The following is a 20,073-nucleotide window of genomic DNA, read 5'->3' as shown; positions in this document are numbered from 1 at the left end:
AAGCTCTGAAGATCCAGAGAGAGCAGGGGTCTCATTTATAAACGTGGGTGGAAACGTGAGTACGCCAATTCCCGCTCAAATGTTTGTTCTATAAAATACAAACTAGACAGGAGAATGAGCCCAAGTGTAAGTCACTCTCAAGTAAACATATTAAAGGTCATTTAAAATGCTTTAAAAAGTTTAATTTTGTTCAATGCCTGACATAATTTAAATTGAAACATGGAAAAAAGGGTGGTTATTACAGGAGCCTCTCACTTTTAAAAGACAGCCAATAGCATTTCGTTTTCATTACCTCTTCTGCCAGTGTGAGTGGTTGACCTCAAGCACTTATAGCCATAGCATCTTGAAGGAGGCGGGGAATGTTAGATACTAGAGAGAATTTGATTGGTCTGAAGATTTGATCAGAAAGTCAAGTATGAGGTTTTAGCCCCTTTCACACATACAGACCTTCATTTTCCGGAAAGTCTGTATGTGTGATCAGGTCCTTTTTGAAAATACTGGTAAATTCGTTCTGGCTATTTTCCGCAAAGAGAAGTTGTAACATTACCGGTAATTTGCCGGAATGCTGCGCTGTGTGAACGCAGAAGGGAGATTGCCGGAAAGAGCATGTGCACATCTAGAACGTGCTCACGTAAGACATCTACTTTAGCCAATCAGAACAGTCAGACGCATTCACGTCCGCGCGGTTTATGAAAATAAAAGTCTTTGAACATTATTCCAGAAACATTTAGCTGCTGGATGTTAGTCAGATAACGTTTATATGTTCCTTCTTAATGACAACTGCAGAAATAATTATCGATTAGATGCTTATGATAAGCTGTTGTTTGTTTACCTTCAAGCTCTGCTTCCTTCAGTTTCTTGACGTGTCGCGTGTGCCCGTGAAGCAGACCGTGACTGCATGCGCACACACACACACACACATCATGTACATCTCGACATACGAAAGTGTTCCTCTATATTTTCATGAAAGTTGTTCACAATACTGATCCATCCACTGAGTTTTTAATGTTGTCAAATGTTTACAAATTCAAGTGCAGCCGTTTAGAGGTCATCTCTCGTTAGTAATGTCAGTATTTACTGTTATTTTGGAATGGATGTGTAAAAGCTCTTTTCCGGAAAAAAAAAGCGCTTTTATTAATTTACTGGTAAAGTTGTTCCGGAAATTTATCGGATATTTACCGGTATCACTGTGTGAAAGGGGCTAATGTCAAAAAAAAAATGTTCATACATTTAGGCGGAACTGCAGGCTTTGTCTATTGATTTCTTCTTAATGCGAGTTTTACTTTAGATATTCTTAGTAACATCTAAAACAAACCTTGTTTTGATTTCATGGGGACTTTAGATATTGACTTAAAGGGATAGTTCACCCAAAAATGAATATTCTGTCATTATTTGCTCATCAATCAATTGTTGCAAACCTGTTTGAGGTTCTTTCTTCTGTTGACAGAACTACAAAAGAGGATATTTTGAAAAATGCTGAAAACCTGTAACCAGTATGTGTTTTTCCTACTGTGGAAGTGAGTGGTTACAGGGTTCAAACGTTCTTCAAAATATCTTCTTTTGTCTTCAACAAAATGAAATAAACTCTTAAAGGTTTAGAACCAATTGAGGGTGAATAAATATTGAGTAATTTTTTTTTTATTTTTGGATGAATTAACTGTAAAAAAAAAATTGTGTTCCACACAATTCCTTCCATTTTTATTTTTTACAAATTTAAGTAGATTGAACATAAAACAATCAAGTTGGTCCAAAAAAAAAAAACTTAATAATTGTGTTGTTTCAACACATTTTAAATAAGTGTTTTAAACGAGCAGCAAGCGTCATGTACTTTAAATCATCATATGAGCCATGCAGTGTTCCACACAATACCTTCTTGTTGTCCCAACATAAACCGATTAAGTTAACTCAATGGTTTTTACAATTTTAAGTTGATTGAACATAGAACAATTAGGTTGTCCCAAAAAACTAAAGAATTGAGTTGTTTCAACTCATTTTAAATAAGTAGTTTGAACAGGCAGCAAAATATTTTTGAAGTGTATAATCATTAATAAATAAATTAAGAATATATCCTGGTGTCCCTTCACTCTATTGGAAGAATTCTAGATACAAAGTTTTATAAAAGAGTCCCCTGCTCTTTTCACCCTTTCATTTCGGTTTACGGTGATGAGGGTTACCATAGCGCCGGTCTCGCTCTTACTGCATAGATGCTGATTATTTGAGACAATGGTGCCGTGTTGGATTTATTTTCTCTCTTCCTCTTTTAAATTACTGGGGTGGCACGGTGGCTCAGTGGTTAGTACTGTTGCCTAACAGACAAAAGGTCGCTGGTTCGAGTCCCGATTGGGCCAGTTGGCATTTCTGTGTGGAGTTTGCATGTTCTCCCTGTGTTAGCGTGGGTGTCGTCCGAGTGCCCTGGTTTCCCCCACAGTACCATGCGCAATAGGATGAACTAAAACATTGTGTGTGAATGCGAGATTTTATAGGTGTTTCCAAGTACTGGGTTGCAGCTGAAAGGGCATCCGCTGTGTAAAACATATGCCAGAATAGTTGTCGGTTCATTCTGTGGCAACCCCTGATAAATAAGGGACTAAGCTGAAGGAGAATGAATGAATTGCTTAAACTGACAGTACAAGAAAATCCAAACGATCACACACAGATCCTTAAAAACACACACTCATTAGAAAAACTATAATCATATATATGCATACGAATAACATATCCCTAGACAGAAAGGGAAATAATAATAATAAGGGTTTTATTTTAACGGTTCGACCGGTCCCCGTGTTATCACATCCATCCTACCGGGCAGCTACACACCCCTCCATCCCTCCCACACCAGAACCAACTTTTACCGTGAGGACATTTTGAAGGTTGCAGCGACTTTAGTCCCTCAAGCGGATCGTCCATCATGTGTTATTATGAGGTTGATGGTCAGCGTTACTCTTAATTAAACAGGTCACAATGTTGTTGTTGTTGTTGTTGTTGTTGTTGTTTTTTCCCCTCACGCTCTGCTTTATTTTTATACTACATCGACTTGCCTGCCTGTTCACCAAGTGGTACAGTTCTTGATGGATGTCCGTGAGTGTTGTTATGACAAAGCTGAACATTTGTCAGGGAAGATATGTACAGGATTCGTCATTCTTCATGGGTTTGATTGTTACAATAAAATGCAGTTGTGAACGAAAGCCTGTCTAATTATTTCCCATGCATACATAGTGCTGGTATATTTGCCTTATCAGATGTATTGACACCATTTGTATTAAGACACAATTAATTCTGTATTATGTGGAGTGGGAAGCACATTCTCCTCACAGCAAGAAGGTTGCTGGTTTGAGCCTCGGCTGAGTCAGTTGCCGTTTCTGTGTGGAGGTTGCATGTTATCCCCGTGTTGGCGTGAGTTTCCTCTGGGTGCTCCGGTTTCCCCTATACATTCCAAAGATATGTGCTATAGGTGAATTGGATAGGCTAAATTGTCCGTATATATGTGTGTGAATGAGTGTGTATGGATGTTTCCCAGTGATGGGTTGCAGCTGGAGGGGCATCCACTGCATACTGTTAAACAAATGCTTAATAAGTTGGTGGTTCATTCCGTTGTGGCGACCCCAGATTAATAAAGGGATTAAGCCAAAATGAAAATAAATGGACGAATAATTCTGTATTATATACTAGAATCTACAGTAACATACTGGCAGCAGTTCTTATACTGTTAATCAATTACAGCAAAAATACTTTATTTACATTTACAGCACTATTTATCTCGCTGTATATGTTCACAGAATTGTATGTATATCTTTACTGTAAAATATGATCATTTTCAAAGTAACATACTGCATAACTGGGGTAAATTATGGAGTCCCACAAGGTTTAATTCTGGCACCTCTCCTGTTCAACCTTTATATGCTCCCACTGAGCCGAATAATGAGAAAGAACCAAATCTACCACAGCTATGCTGATGACACTCAAATCTACTTGGCCTTACTGACTTCAGCCCCATTGACACCTCCTGCCAATGCATTCACCAGCATGGACCACACCACACTCGGAGCTAGAATTTTATTGTAGGGATGAAAGGGATGGTAAAGGGAACAGTGGGATGAAGGGGAAGGGAAGTAAGAGGATAAACAGTGAACAAGGTGGGGGGTACCGTCTCTAATATTTTGATAGTCAATCCCCCCCCAAATTCAACCTAGGAGTGAAGAGAGCATTCCCTAGTAGCAAAGAATTCTGGCCCAGATTTGGCAAAAAGCTGGCACAGCAGGCATTCATCCGGCACTGGCATACAGCATGTGGGCCAAACATGGCCCGGGCCAAACATGGCCCATGGCAGAGGTGGCACCGTTTTTAAGGCGGCACACAAGATTTGGGCCAGATTTAAAAATTTGATAAGTGGGCCAAGTGAGTTTGGCCAGTCTTGACCCACATTTAAAATACACTAAAATTATTTTTGAGTAAAGAAAAAAAATTCTACCAATCAGGTCACTTTGAGAAAAAGCGTGCCCATAGTGTGCCTAAAGCGCATCACTCCATGGGTTTATCAATTTCGTTGCAATCGTGACACACCAACCTATCTGGCCCAGTTCAGGCCCAGTTATGAGTTATTAACTTGGCTGAGACTTGGCCCAGATATGGTCTGTGTTTGGCCCTTGTCTGGAAGCCAGATTTGGTCCAGTCATGTACCGTAATTCACTGCGGCATGTGGGCCAAGCAAAACCTGATTGTCTGGGCCAGAGCTGGGCCAGAGAAATTTTGCTATGTGGGTTAATGGGAAGTGAGAAAATAGAGGAAGGGTTCGAGAGAACGAGAAGAAGAGTGCTAGAGGGCTGGTCTGCCTTAAATATGTTTTAGGGAGTAGGTGATTGGTTAAGGAGACAAAGTGAGGCGTGGCCCCGCTGCTGAACCTTCGTTAGCAAGTTTACATTTACATACATTTCCATTTGATGAAATGAACAGTTAGATGTGTCAAAACTCTTCAGTTAAACAAAGAAAAAACTGAAATCATTGCGTTTGGGAATCGAGATGAGATTCTCAAGGTGAGTGCGTACCTTGGCTCTAAGGGTCAAACAACATAAAAGAATCAGATGTTTTGTCTTCAGTGAGGACTTAGAGAAACTTGTTCATGCTTTTATCAGCAGCAGGGTGGATTACTGTAATGGAGTCCTCACTGGCCTCCCCAAAAAGACAGACAGACAGTTGCAGCTGTAAAACACTATGATCACTTCTTCTCCATTCATCATAATGACTTACTGTACTTAGCCCTTTTTTTGTTCAGTGTTACACTTACTACAGACAGTACATGGGCCTACATAATTGCATTGTAAAATATTTCAGAATATTGTTTTCATACAAAACACACAAATACATGGTACCAAATATAGTTTACTATATTTTTCTCACAAAAACAGTGTACACAGTGTTCATCCCAACCAACACAAAGATGCACATAACGTGGTCTACATATGCCATCAACAGAAGTATTTACACAATACAGTTACAGTAAAAAAAAAAGTGTGGATTTTAGTCATAGACTTTCCATCCCCAGGCAGAAAAAAAAATCCTCAATAGGATTGAGGAATGGAGAATATGGAGGGAGAAAAACAACTAAAAAACGTGGGTGGGCAGTGAACCAGTTATGAACCAGATGAGCTCTGATTTCTGAATAGCAATTATGTGTAACAGGTGTTTACCCATGTGATGAGTTAGTATGCTAAGTAGGGCAACTAACTTTACAATTGTGAATGACAGTGCGTTCCTTGTAAAAACAAGAGTTTTTCTGCATGAAAATTGTGCCAAATACAGACAATTGTGTGTAGTGCTTTGAAAAAAAAAGTGTGTTTTAAACCTGCAATTTGAGTGTAAAGCAGGAATTGTACTTGTAGTTTAGCATAATTGGTTCAGGGGGTTGGTGCATCAGTTACATGTTGTAGTCATTGTGTCTGAAATACAAGTAACTGTGTGTAAACAATTTTAAAAAATTAAATAAACATAGGAACAATAGGGTTGTTGCTAGAGCGGATACGTTTGCGGCCGGAAGTTAACGCAAATTATTTCTATTATTTATCAAATTTTTCATTTGTTGTATTTTATCAACGTCTACCCCCACCCCAACCCTAAACCCAACCGTCACAGTAATGTAAAAACAGTTGTTGTACTGAGTATTAGTTATGTTATCTATTAAATTACCCAATAAAATGTATTTTTTAACGCCTACCCCCAACCCTAAATCCAACCCTCACAGTACTGTAAAAATATGAATTATTGTTATACAGTGTCATAACAAAATGCTGCTTTATTAATGTGCATATCGCACTTCCGGCCGGCCGCATATCCGATCTAGACTTTACCGAACAATAGGGTTTATGCAGTATGCTAATAGGACTTTTAATTTGCCAGTAATCTGGGTTAACCGCTTCCGGTGAACTATATGCCAATGCAAAATCGGTGCGTTTAAGGTCTGTTTTCTTTAAAAATCAGCGATCTCCACTGGCTGAGTGATATATAAAGTGGGTCCCAGATTGTACAAGAAGCACTGCATTAAATTACATTTTCTGCACCATGTCTTTAAAATATGAGCATTATTTTACCCCAGTATATACAATGGAGCTTCTGCGCCTGACTGCCATATCTGACGGGCGCTTGCGAGCAAACAGCTTTTTGTCTTGAGCAACTAAATGAATGCCAAAGTCTGTTTAATTGATTGTGTTTGAATTACATTACAACATCGATGCTGTAAAAGGAATCGTATAAGAGAAAAAAACTCACAATAACCAGTCACCGGAAGTTTATCAGTATTAGAACAACACTTGCTCGGCATATACCCTATTCCCCATGTTAATAATACAAATAGTCTATTAAATGGTTTAAATTATTCATTTATTAATTGCTACAAATCCACGAATTACCAATTATATGTGCAAAACAGCCTATATTTATGCTTTACGTGACATTATTGGCGAATTTGGCTTGAATGAAATTAAATCTCTTGTATCACACGATAGGCGTGTCACTGAGTGAGCTCACTCTCTGATTGGTTGATTGCTCTAGTCGCTCCCACCGCACTCAAAACAAGCATGGTGCTACAAAGCAAGCAAGAGGATGCAAAGCTCTCGCGGAAAATGGAGATCAATTTGCGGTTAGTATCTCTGTTTTTCCTCCCTGCGTTGTGATATTATAACGTTTTCCTAACGCTTTTCTCCTAGTTCTGAAACTTGCTTTACTCTTATCCCTTATTAAGTGGAGAACTTTAGTGCTGTATCTTCACAACAGCTTTGTGGAGAAGAGTTTGGGCGTTGTCAGCTAATGCTAATGCGTTGTTGTACATACCGCACTCTATCATCTGTAAATATAACGTACAGAAAGCGAATATTATACACTGAGTAGGCCCATACAGTATATCCTGAAGAAATACAACAACCAAAGTGTTCAACCTTTGAATGTTATGTCCACAGTAGAACAGCAGGAGGAGGTGTTGGACAGCAAAAAAGCAGTGCATCTCGTTCACTTCAGGATCATGATGAAGTTTAGCATGTCCATGAGCTTATATTTTCGTGCCCTTTATGAAATGCTATGAGTGATTTGTCCATATAACATGATGATGATAAAAAAGCATATTTATTACTGCATGTCTACATATTTTTCCCATTTAGGAAATAATTGTCTTTAAATTTTTGTGAGACTTTGTTTTTTCAGTGTTTTTTACTATGCTAAAATGTTATTTTAGGTCTTGCAACAACTTTATGACAACATCAACAATTTTAAAAGTGAACATTCAGCAATAACATTATAAAATTACAAGAGTATTGTTGTTAGCAGGGTGAGAATTACAGGGGATTTGATTCTTTAAATTAAATAGTGTAAAAGTTTGTATTAAATAAAAATAATACTTATTGTTATTAAAAATAAATTGATTTAAAAATACATTTACCTGGCACTATATTGGTTCATTATATTGGTACGCCCAGCAAAAAGGTGGGAAAATATTCAATCTAGTACCAATCCGCCCTATATGTGGACTACACACGGCACCTGGCATAGGTGAATCTAATCTATCTATCTATCTATCTATCTATCTATCTATCTATCTATCTATCTATCTATCTATCTATCTATCTATCTATCTATCTATCTATCTATCTATCTATCTATCTATCTATCTATCTATCTATCTATCTATCTATCTATCTATCTATCTATCTATCTATCTATCTATCTATCTATCTATCTATCTATCTATCTATCTATCTATCTATCTATCTATCTATCTATCTATCTATCTATCTATCTATCTATCTATCTATTCTATTCTATCTATCTATTTCGATCTTCGATTCTATCTTCGATTCGATCTATCTTCGATTCTATTCTATTCTATTCTATTCTATTCTATTCTATTCTATTCTATTCTATTCTATTCTATTCTATTCTATTCGATCTTCGATTCTATTCTTCGATTCGATTCGATTCGATTCGATTCGATTCGATTCGATTCGATTCGATTCGATTCGATTCGATTCGATTCGATTCGATTCGATTCGATTCGATTCGATTCGATTCGATTCGATTCGATTCGATTCGATTCGATTCGATTCGATTCGATTCGATTCGATTCGATTCGATTCGATTCGATTCGATTCGATTCGATTCGATTCGATTCGATTCGATTCGATTCGATTCGATTCGATTCGATTCGATTCGATTCGATTCGATTCGATTCGATTCGATTCGATTCGATTCGATTCGATTCGATTCGATTCGATTCGATTCGATTCGATTCGATTCGATTCGATTCGATTCGATTCGATTCGATTCGATTCGATTCGATTCGATTCGATTCGATTCGATTCGATTCGATTCGATTCGATTCGATTCGATTCGATTCGATTCGATTCGATTCGATTCGATTCGATTCGATTCGATTCGATTCGATTCGATTCGATTCGATTCGATTCGATTCGATTCGATTCGATTCGATTCGATTCGATTCGATTCGATTCGATTCGATTCGATTCGATTCGATTCGATTCGATTCGATTCGATTCGATTCGATTCGATTCGATTCGATTCGATTCGATTCGATTCGATTCGATTCGATTCGATTCGATTCGATTCGATTCGATTCGATTCGATTCGATTCGATTCGATTCGATTCGATTCGATTCGATTCGATTCGATTCGATTCGATTCGATTCGATTCGATTCGATTCGATTCGATTCGATTCGATTCGATTCGATTCGATTCGATTCGATTCGATTCGATTCGATTCGATTCGATTCGATTCGATTCGATTCGATTCGATTCGATTCGATTCGATTCGATTCGATTCGATTCGATTCGATTCGATTCGATTCGATTCGATTCGATTCGATTCGATTCGATTCGATTCGATTCGATTCGATTCGATTCGATTCGATTCGATTCGATTCGATTCGATTCGATTCGATTCGATTCGATTCGATTCGATTCGATTCGATTCGATTCGATTCGATTCGATTCGATTCGATTCGATTCGATTCGATTCGATTCGATTCGATTCGATTCGATTCGATTCGATTCGATTCGATTCGATTCGATTCGATTCGATTCGATTCGATTCGATTCGATTCGATTCGATTCGATTCGATTCGATTCGATTCGATTCGATTCGATTCGATTCGATTCGATTCGATTCGATTCGATTCGATTCGATTCGATTCGATTCGATTCGATTCGATTCGATTCGATTCGATTCGATTCGATTCGATTCGATTCGATTCGATTCGATTCGATTCGATTCGATTCGATTCGATTCGATTCGATTCGATTCGATTCGATTCGATTCGATTCGATTCGATTCGATTCGATTCGATTCGATTCGATTCGATTCGATTCGATTCGATTCGATTCGATTCGATTCGATTCGATTCGATTCGATTCGATTCGATTCGATTCGATTCGATTCGATTCGATTCGATTCGATTCGATTCGATTCGATTCGATTCGATTCGATTCGATTCGATTCGATTCGATTCGATTCGATTCGATTCGATTCGATTCGATTCGATTCGATTCGATTCGATTCGATTCGATTCGATTCGATTCGATTTGATTCGATTCGATTCGATTCGATTCGATTCGATTCGATTCGATTCGATTCGATTCGATTCGATTCGATTCGATTCGATTCGATTCGATTCGATTCGATTCGATTCGATTCGATTCGATTCGATTCGATTCGATTCGATTCGATTCGATTCGATTCGATTCGATTCGATTCGATTGTATTCGATTCGATTCGATTCGATTCGATTCGATTCGATTCGATTCGATTCGATTCGATTCGATTCGATTCGATTCGATTCGATTCGATTCGATTCGATTCGATTCGATTCGATTCGATTCGATTCGATTCGATTCGATTCGATTCGATTCGATTCGATTCGATTCGATTCGATTCGATTCGATTCGATTCGATTCGATTCGATTCGATTCGATTCGATTCGATTCGATTGATTTGATTCGATTCGATTCGATTCGATTCGATTCGATTCGATTCGATTCGATTCGATTCGATTCGATTCGATTCGATTCGATTCGATTCGATTCGATTCGATTCGATTCGATTCGATTCGATTCGATTCGATTCGATTCGATTCGATTCGATTCGATTCGATTCGATTCGATTCGATTCGATTCGATTCGATTCGATTCGATTCGATTCGATTCGATTCGATTCGATTCGATTCGATTCGATTCGATTCGATTCGATTCGATTCGATTCGATTCGATTCGATTCGATTCGATTCGATTCGATTCGATTCGATTCGATTCGATTCGATTCGATTCGATTCGATTCGATTCGATTCGATTCGATTCGATTCGATTCGATTCGATTCGATTCGATTCGATTCGATTCGATTCGATTCGATTCGATTCGATTCGATTCGATTCGATTCGATTCGATTCGATTCGATTCGATTCGATTCGATTCGATTCGATTCGATTCGATTCGATTCGATTCGATTCGATTCGATTCGATTCGATTCGATTCGATTCGATTCGATTCGATTCGATTCGATTCGATTCGATTCGATTCGATTCGATTCGATTCGATTCGATTCGATTCGATTCGATTCGATTCGATTCGATTCGATTCGATTCGATTCGATTCGATTCGATTCGATTCGATTCGATTCGATTCGATTCGATTCGATTCGATTCGATTCGATTCGATTCGATTCGATTCGATTCGATTCGATTCGATTCGATTCGATTCGATTCGATTCGATTCGATTCGATTCGATTCGATTCGATTCGATTCGATTCGATTCGATTCGATTCGATTCGATTCGATTCGATTCGATTCGATTCGATTCGATTCGATTCGATTCGATTCGATTCGATTCGATTCGATTGATTCGATTCGATTCGATTCGATTCGATTCGATTCGATTCGATTCGATTCGATTCGATTCGATTCGATTCGATTCGATTCGATTCGATTCGATTCGATTCGATTCGATTCGATTCGATTCGATTCGATTCGATTCGATTCGATTCGATTCGATTCGATTCGATTCGATTCGATTCGATTCGATTCGATTCGATTCGATTCGATTCGATTCGATTCGATTCGATTCGATTCGATTCGATTCGATTCGATTCGATTCGATTCGATTCGATTCGATTCGATTCGATTCGATTCGATTCGATTCGATTCGATTCGATTCGATTCGATTCGATTCGATTCGATTCGATTCGATTCGATTCGATTCGATTCGATTCGATTCGATTCGATTCGATTCGATTCGATTCGATTCGATTCGATTCGATTCGATTCGATTCGATTCGATTCGATTCGATTCGATTCGATTCGATTCGATTCGATTCGATTCGATTCGATTCGATTCGATTCGATTCGATTCGATTCGATTCGATTCGATTCGATTCGATTCGATTCGATTCGATTCGATTCGATTCGATTCGATTCGATTCGATTCGATTCGATTCGATTCGATTCGATTCGATTCGATTCGATTCGATTCGATTCGATTCGATTCGATTCGATTCGATTCGATTCGATTGATTCGATTGATTCGATTCGATTCGATTCGATTCGATTCGATTCGATTCGATTCGATTCGATTCGATTCGATTCGATTCGATTCGATTCGATTCGATTCGATTCGATTCCGATTCGATTCGATTCGATTCGATTCGATTCGATTCGATTCGATTCGATTCGATTCGATTCGATTCGATTCGATTCGATTCGATTCGATTCGATTCGATTCGATTCGATTCGATTCGATTCGATTCGATTCGATTCGATTCGATTCGATTCGATTCGATTCGATTCGATTCGATTCGATTCGATTCGATTCGATTCGATTCGATTCGATTCGATTCGATTCGATTCGATTCGATTCGATTCGATTCGATTCGATTCGATTCGATTCGATTCGATTCGATTCGATTCGATTCGATTCGATTCGATTCGATTCGATTCGATTCGATTGATTCGATTGATTCGATTCGATTCGATTCGATTCGATTCGATTCGATTCGATTCGATTCGATTCGATTCGATTCGATTCGATTCGATTCGATTCGATTCGATTCGATTCGATTCGATTCGATTCGATTCGATTCGATTCGATTCGATTCGATTCGATTCGATTCGATTCGATTCGATTCGATTCGATTCGATTCGATTCGATTCGATTCGATTCGATTCGATTCGATTGATTCGATTCGATTCGATTCGATTCGATTCGATTCGATTCGATTCGATTCGATTCGATTCGATTCGATTCGATTCGATTCGATTCGATTCGATTCCATTCGATTCGATCCATTCATTGATTCGATTCGATTCGATTCGATTCGATTCGATTCGATTGATTCCATTCGATTCGATTCGATTCGATTGATTCGATTCGATTCGATTGATTCGATTCGATTCGATTCGATTCGATTCGATTCGATTCGATTCGATTGATTCGATTCGATTCGATTCGATTCGATTCGATTCGATTCGATTCGATTCGATTCGATTCGATTCGATTCGATTCGATTCGATTCGATTCGATTCGATTCGATTCGATTCGATTCGATTCGATTCGATTGATTCGATTCGATTCGATTCGATTCGATTCGATTCGATTCGATTCGATTCGATTCGATTCGATTCGATTCGATTCGATTCGATTCGATTCGATTCGATTCGATTCGATTCGATTCGATTCGATTCGATTCGATTCGATTCGATTCGATTCGATTCGATTCGATTCGATTCGATTCGATTCGATTCGATTCGATTCGATTCGATTCGATTCGATTCGATTCGATTCGATTCGATTCGATTCGATTCGATTCGATTCGATTCGATTCGATTCGATTCGATTCGATTCGATTCGATTCGATTCGATTCGATTCGATTCCATTCCATTCGATTCCATTCGATTCCATTCCATTCGATTCGATTCGATTCGATTCGATTCGATTCGATTCGATTCGATTCGATTCGATTCGATTCGATTCGATTCGATTCGATTCGATTCGATTCGATTCGATTCGATTCGATTCGATTCGATTCGATTCGATTCGATTCGATTCGATTCGATTCTATTTGATTCGATTCGATTCGATTCGATTTGATTCGATTCGATTCGATTCGATTCGATTCGATTCGATTCGATTCGATTCGATTCGATTCGATTCGATTCGATTCGATTCGATTGGATTCCATTCGATTGATTCGATTCGATTCGATTCGATTCGATTCGATTCGATTCGATTCGATTCGATTCGAATCCATTCGATTCGATTCGATTCGATTCGATTCGATTCTATTCGATTCGATTCGATTCGATTCGATTCGATTCGATTCGATTCGATTCGATTCGATTCGATTCGATTCGATTCGATTCGATTCGATTCGATTCGATTCGATTCGATTCTATTCGATTCGATTCGATTCGATTCGATTCGATTCGATTCGATTCGATTCGATTCGATTCGATTCGATTCGATTCGATTCGATTCGATTCGATTCGATTCGATTCGATTCGATTCGATTCGATTCGATTCGATTCGATTCGATTCGATTCGATTCGATTCGATTCGATTCTATTCGAATCCATTCGATTCGATTCGATTCGATTCGATTCGATTCGATTCGATTCGATTCGATTCGATTCGATTCGATTCGATTCGATTCGATTCGATTCGATTCGATTCGATTCGATTCGATTCGATTCGATTCGATTCGATTCGATTCGATTCGATTCGATTCGATTCGATTGGATTCGATTCGATTCCATTCAATTCCATTCGATTCGATTGATTCGATTCGATTCGATTCGATTCGATTCGATTCGATTCGATTGATTCGATTCGATTCGATTCGATTCGATTCGATTGATTCGATTCCATTCGATTCGATTCGATTCGATTCGATTCGATTCGATTCGATTCGATTCGATTCGATTCGATTCGATTCGATTCGATTCGATTCGATTCGATTCGATTCGATTCGATTCGATTCGATTCGATTCGATTCGATTCGATTCGATTCGATTCGATTCGATTCGATTCGATTCGATTGATTCCATTCGATTCGATTCCATTCGATTCGATTCGATTCCATTCGATTCGATTCGATTCGATTCGATTCGATTCGATTCGATTCGATTCGATTCGATTCGATTCGATTCGATTGATTCGATTCGATTCGATTCGATTCGATTCGATTCGATTGATTCGATTCGATTCGATTCGATTCGATTCGATTCGATTCGATTCGATTCGATTCGATTCGATTCGATTCGATTCGATTCGAATCCATTCGATTCGATTCGATTCGATTCGATTCTATTCTATTCTATTCTATTCTATTCTATTCGATTCGATTCTATTCTATTCTATTCTATTCTATTCTATCTATTCTATTCTATTCTATCTATTCTATTCGATATCTATTCTATTCTATTCTATTCTATTCTATTCTATTCTATTCTATCTATCTATCTATCTATTCTATCTATCTATCTATCTATCTATCTATCTATCTATCTATCTATCTATCTATCTATCTATCTATCTATCTATCTATCTATCTATCTATCTATCTATCTATCTATCTATCTATCTATCTATCTATCTATCTATCTATCTATCTAGGTTTTAGGTGGTCATCTCCCAGCCTGACCAGCTAAGACCAGGCTGGAAATGGCCAAAACCCCTCTTGAACCAGGCTGATCGACCAGCTAAACCCAGCCAACCAGCCTAAGCTGGTTTAAGCTGGATTTTTCTGTAGGGTATCTGTCTGTCTATCAGAGGAAGGACATTTTCACAGTATGTCTGATAATATTTTTTCTTCTGGAGAAAGTCTTATTTGTTTTATTATAGGTCAGTGGGTGAAACTCATGGATGCAAAATCAATTATTGTGAAATTCCAATGACAACATAATTGATGCAAAATGTTTGCTCTTGGTTTTCTATAACCAGTCCAGAAAGCACATTGAGGTCAAAAGACATGAAGAAAAGGCATAAAATAACCGGCAAGGTTGAATGCCTTGATTTTAAAATTGGCATCAAAACTCAACTATAATGGACAGTCTTATAATCAATCTTTTAAGAAGTTTGAATAAAACAGTCTTCAAATCGATTTTCAAATAACGTTCAAATTACAAATAATACAAATATTCAATACAAATAATGTTTTGACATCAAGGTAGTTTACATGCATAATGGGGACACAAAAGCCAGTGTAAATTGGTTATTTGTTATTAAAGCTTTTAGATAAACAAAACATTTCTGATAATTTTAGTCAAACGGGCATGTATGTGTGTGTGGATGTCAATTGGACATCAAGCTTTTGAAATCAAATAAGTTTGCAATTTTCACGTGTTTGACGTCATGCCTGATGTCATTCTGACATAAAGGTCATTCACCAAAAGTAGGGTACAATGCTATCTTGTGCCAACAAAGGTGACATGAACGCACCTCACATTTGAAATTTATTTATTTAACAGGGACAATGCTCATTAATCAAAAGTACTGTAGAACTGTAAATATGCCAGAGTTAGCCACAAGGGCTCATTTTCATCTGTTGCCCCCTGCCAGATTTTAAAAGGCAACCTAAAATCAAAAAACACATCACACATACAATAACAGTAAAGTTACATACAACAAAAGGATAAAACGTATAATAGGAATTTTTCTAAATGTTAGACAAAAGAATTGCACATTATTACATACTTGCTTTGCTTTTAGACATTTCTTTACCTTGCATTTAAATGTTGAATACTTTGTAACACCTTAAATTAATTGGAAGTGTGTTCCAGAAATGACTGTCTCTAACTGAATAATATATATATATATATATATATATATATATATATATATATATATATATATATATATATATATATATATATATATATATATATATATTAGTCATTTATAGCATTGTATCACATTGATCAACTAAATTTAATTTGCTCTAAATAAACCGAGATGAAATGAAATGAGATGAAAGTAAGTCAAATTAGACTAGACTAATGTGCAATTTAATTTAATAAGATTCTTTCAACATTTTGAGAATGTTCATCAAGTAAGAACAACTTTCCAATCGTTCAGAGAAACCTTTTCTGTCAACATCATGAAAAGTGCATGTCAAATAGTCTTATAACAATGCTTTATAAACGTTAAAGCTTTAGTTTTCCGTAAACGTTCCCACACTGCAAAAGAAGCTTTTCTTAAAGTTTTGTCTAGTTTCTAGTCCAAATTTCTGAACTCGTAAACCAAGAAGCATTTTTTGGTAAAAAAAAAAAAAATTATAATTTTTTTTTAAATATATATATATATTTATTTATTGAGTTTTTCCTTAAAACAAGCAAAATAATCTACCAATGGGCTGAGTAAATAAATCCTGTTTTTCGCTTTAAAACAAGATTATTTTGCTTACCCCCTAGACAGATTATTTTGCTCGTTTTAAGGAAAAACACACCTAAATTTTACTTTTATTTATGAGAACAAAACAATATTTCTTTGTACTTGTCTAGAAAATGTTTAATTTAAGAATTTTTAGATATTTGGACTAGAAAGTGGCGCAATGACTAGCAGTGGCGCAGTTGGTAGTGCTGTCGCCTTACAGCAAGAAGGTCACTGGGTCGCTGGTTCGAACCTCGGCTCACTTGGCGTTTCTGTGTGGAGTTTGCATGTTTTCCCTGCATTCGCGTGGGTTTTCTCTGGGTGCACCGGTTTCTCCCACAGTCCAAAGACATGCAGTACAGGTGAATTGAGTAGGCTAAATTGTCCGTACTGTATGAGTGTGTGTGTGTGTGGATGTTTCCCAGAGATGGGTTTGGCTGGAAGGGCATCCGCTGCATAAAAACTTGCTGGATAAGTTGGTGGTTCATTCCACTGTGGCGACCCCGGATTAATAATGGGACTAAGCTAACAAAAAAATGAATGAATGAATAAATAGACTAGAAACGAGACAAAAACTCTAGTTCCCCGGTGGTTCATCTCGTTGCACATCCTGCCTTGTCTGTAAAAACAACGTGTTAATTCAAACTTTTTGGTACTTTTATGCATGTGTGCTCATCTGACGGTGCTTTACTGAGGGAAAGCGAAGGGGCACAGGGTGATTTCAGCCTCCCACACAAGAGGCCATCAGAAAAGTGATGCAAATGTACATGAGCTCCCATTTAAAGTTGCTGTCGGATGATGTGGAGCGGCCTCTGTCTTCCCCCGCAGCTCCAGGACTACACTAATGACCCTGACAGGTTTTTAAATTCTCCTCCTCTGTCTTGCGGCAAGAGCCTGTTATAGATCATTACATGACTGGCTATTGTCTGATCTGCTGCATACATATTCATTTTTTTGCGGCAGAGATGGTGGGTGTACGGCGGTGCCAGAAATGAACTTTTCTTTGAAAAAAGAAGCTGTTTGCCCCCCAGAAATGATTTTCAAGGGCAGTTTTTATCGTTAATGAGGACTCTTGTTTTCGCCTTGTAATTTTTCTAACCATTCAAAACACACACACACACACACACACACACACACACACACACACACACACACACACACACACACTATTGATTTTAAGAAATTCCAAATAATTTACTTTTTTTTTATATACAATTGCAGTACTTGATTATTTTGATTACCGCAAGTTTCTAATATGCAGTAAGTTACTGTAAAAGTTTTAAAATGACCCACAATTTTATCATTATTTTATTAATACTTTTATTTTTATTTTATTTATATTTTATTATTTTACTGGGCGTTGTTGCAGTAAATAACTGTAAAATTGCAGCACATTTATTTTTTTCAGAATCGGCATAAAATAAAGTTTGTTTTTTCTTTGTGGTTATGTATACCTTTAGGCTAAAGCTGTTAAACAAATCTTATCGAGTATATATTAAATAGTAAATAAATACTATTTTAGTTCTTTATACTTCACAATTTTACATTTAGATCAATCTGAGACTTAATAATAATTTTAATAAATTTAATAATGTTTGTCCTTCTATTTTTGAGCAAGTCGTTTCAAAATATATCCCTCCACACACTAAAAATACCCGTAAATTAGCAGTCACATTTTTGTTTTTCCCCATATATTTCTGCTTTTGAATTGCATCATAGGGCCTTGATCTTTCTTCCAACAACTTTTAACCTCAAAAAGTAAAAAAATAAAGTGGCTTTTATGAACATTTTGAATAGTTTAAAGTGATATTTTGTCTGGGTTTGTGTATATTATGCTTCAAAAACTGTAATAAACTGACAGTACTGTACATACATTCACATTTATTTCTCTATATATCAGTCCTTATACACTATATTATTTCTGTTACTCCCCTCGAGATGAAACAAAGACTCAAGTCGTTCTTGATTTTAACTGACATTTATTCGGACACGAGTCTTTAGCATGTCTTGTACATTCTAGCCTTGCACTCCTTTATGTCCCAACAACGTTGTCAGAACTACGAAAAGAAATACATAAACTTAAATTACTATAATTAATATTAAAATACAACTTAAATTAACCCTTTAAAGGTGATGTTGCACGTAATGAACAACATACATACAACCAAAAGATAAAGTGCACATTCAACATGTAAAGAAATACACTTAATTGGCTAATTATACATTAACATACGGACACATAATCATACATGTTCACATACGTTAACACTATACGACACTTACCTCATTGGCCTCTTTAACTCAAGAGGAATAAACTTGAAGGGTTGCAGTTTCTCTTTAACAAGCTTCTTTGTACTTCTTAATCCTTACAAACGCTTTATTAGCACGGCACCTTGTGGCTGTACCACTTGAAGTGCATCGGAAGCATATCTTGATTGCAACAATGAAACTAGAACCTAAAGTTTATTGATAAACTTTGATCTTGGCTTGAGAAAGCCAATGTGACTGCGCTAGGACTGGGAATGGCTGTTGGCAGGAAGCACGGCGGCGGTTGCTAAGTGGTTGCTAGGCAGTTGCTAAAACAATTATGGCATTGTTTGGTGGTTGCTACGCAGTTGCTAAACGGCAATGCTCGTGTACATGTTTGATCAAATGCTAATACTTAGTAGGCATTTCTAGCATATGTTATTGCATTTAGATAATCATTCATAGCATGTAGCTAATCGTTATTAGCACTTGCCTTCCATTATAATTGTTACCATGCATAGTACACAGGAAGTCCCATTTGCTAGCATGAGTCAAACAAGCCAATGCCCAGGTCCCTACGATGTTCTGATGTGAAGATATTGCTATTTTTAAATGGTTGCTAGGTTATACTGTTTTATTGCTATGGGGACATTTGACAGGTTAGTGATGATACATCAAAGCTTCTTGGCAATATGAGTGATCTTAATCAACCCCGATGTTTCTCTGACAGTCTTTATGAGTGTCAAAAACTGGACTTGAACATTATGTATTCCTGGTGTTGGGTTGCGGCTGGGTGGGCATTCACTGTGTAAAACAAATGCTGGATAAGTTGGCGGTTCATTCCGTTGTGGCGACCCCTGATTAATAAAGGGACTAAGAGAATGAACATTATGTAAAAATGGCTTGCCGTATTT

General features: G+C 37.4%; 1 long non-coding RNA gene across 1 annotated transcript in view; it reads left to right on the top strand.

The window, feature by feature from the left end:
- The first annotated feature begins 7,055 nt into the window (after window positions 1-7,055).
- LOC147842538 (uncharacterized) overlaps window positions 7,056-20,073 on the top strand; it is a 60,414-nt gene continuing 47,396 nt past the window's right edge. The window contains exon 1 of the long non-coding RNA XR_015497516.1: window positions 7,056-7,129. This is a non-coding gene — a long non-coding RNA (uncharacterized LOC147842538). The remainder of the gene's footprint in view (window positions 7,130-20,073) is intronic.

The sequence above is a fragment of the Danio rerio genome, chromosome 8 (genome assembly GCF_052040795.2).
Source record: "Danio rerio strain M-AB ecotype USA chromosome 8, GRCz13ab, whole genome shotgun sequence".
Lineage (NCBI taxonomy): Eukaryota > Metazoa > Chordata > Actinopteri > Cypriniformes > Danionidae > Danio > Danio rerio.
Note: the sequence above shows the minus strand (reverse complement) of the source record. Positions and strands in the feature narration are given on the sequence as shown.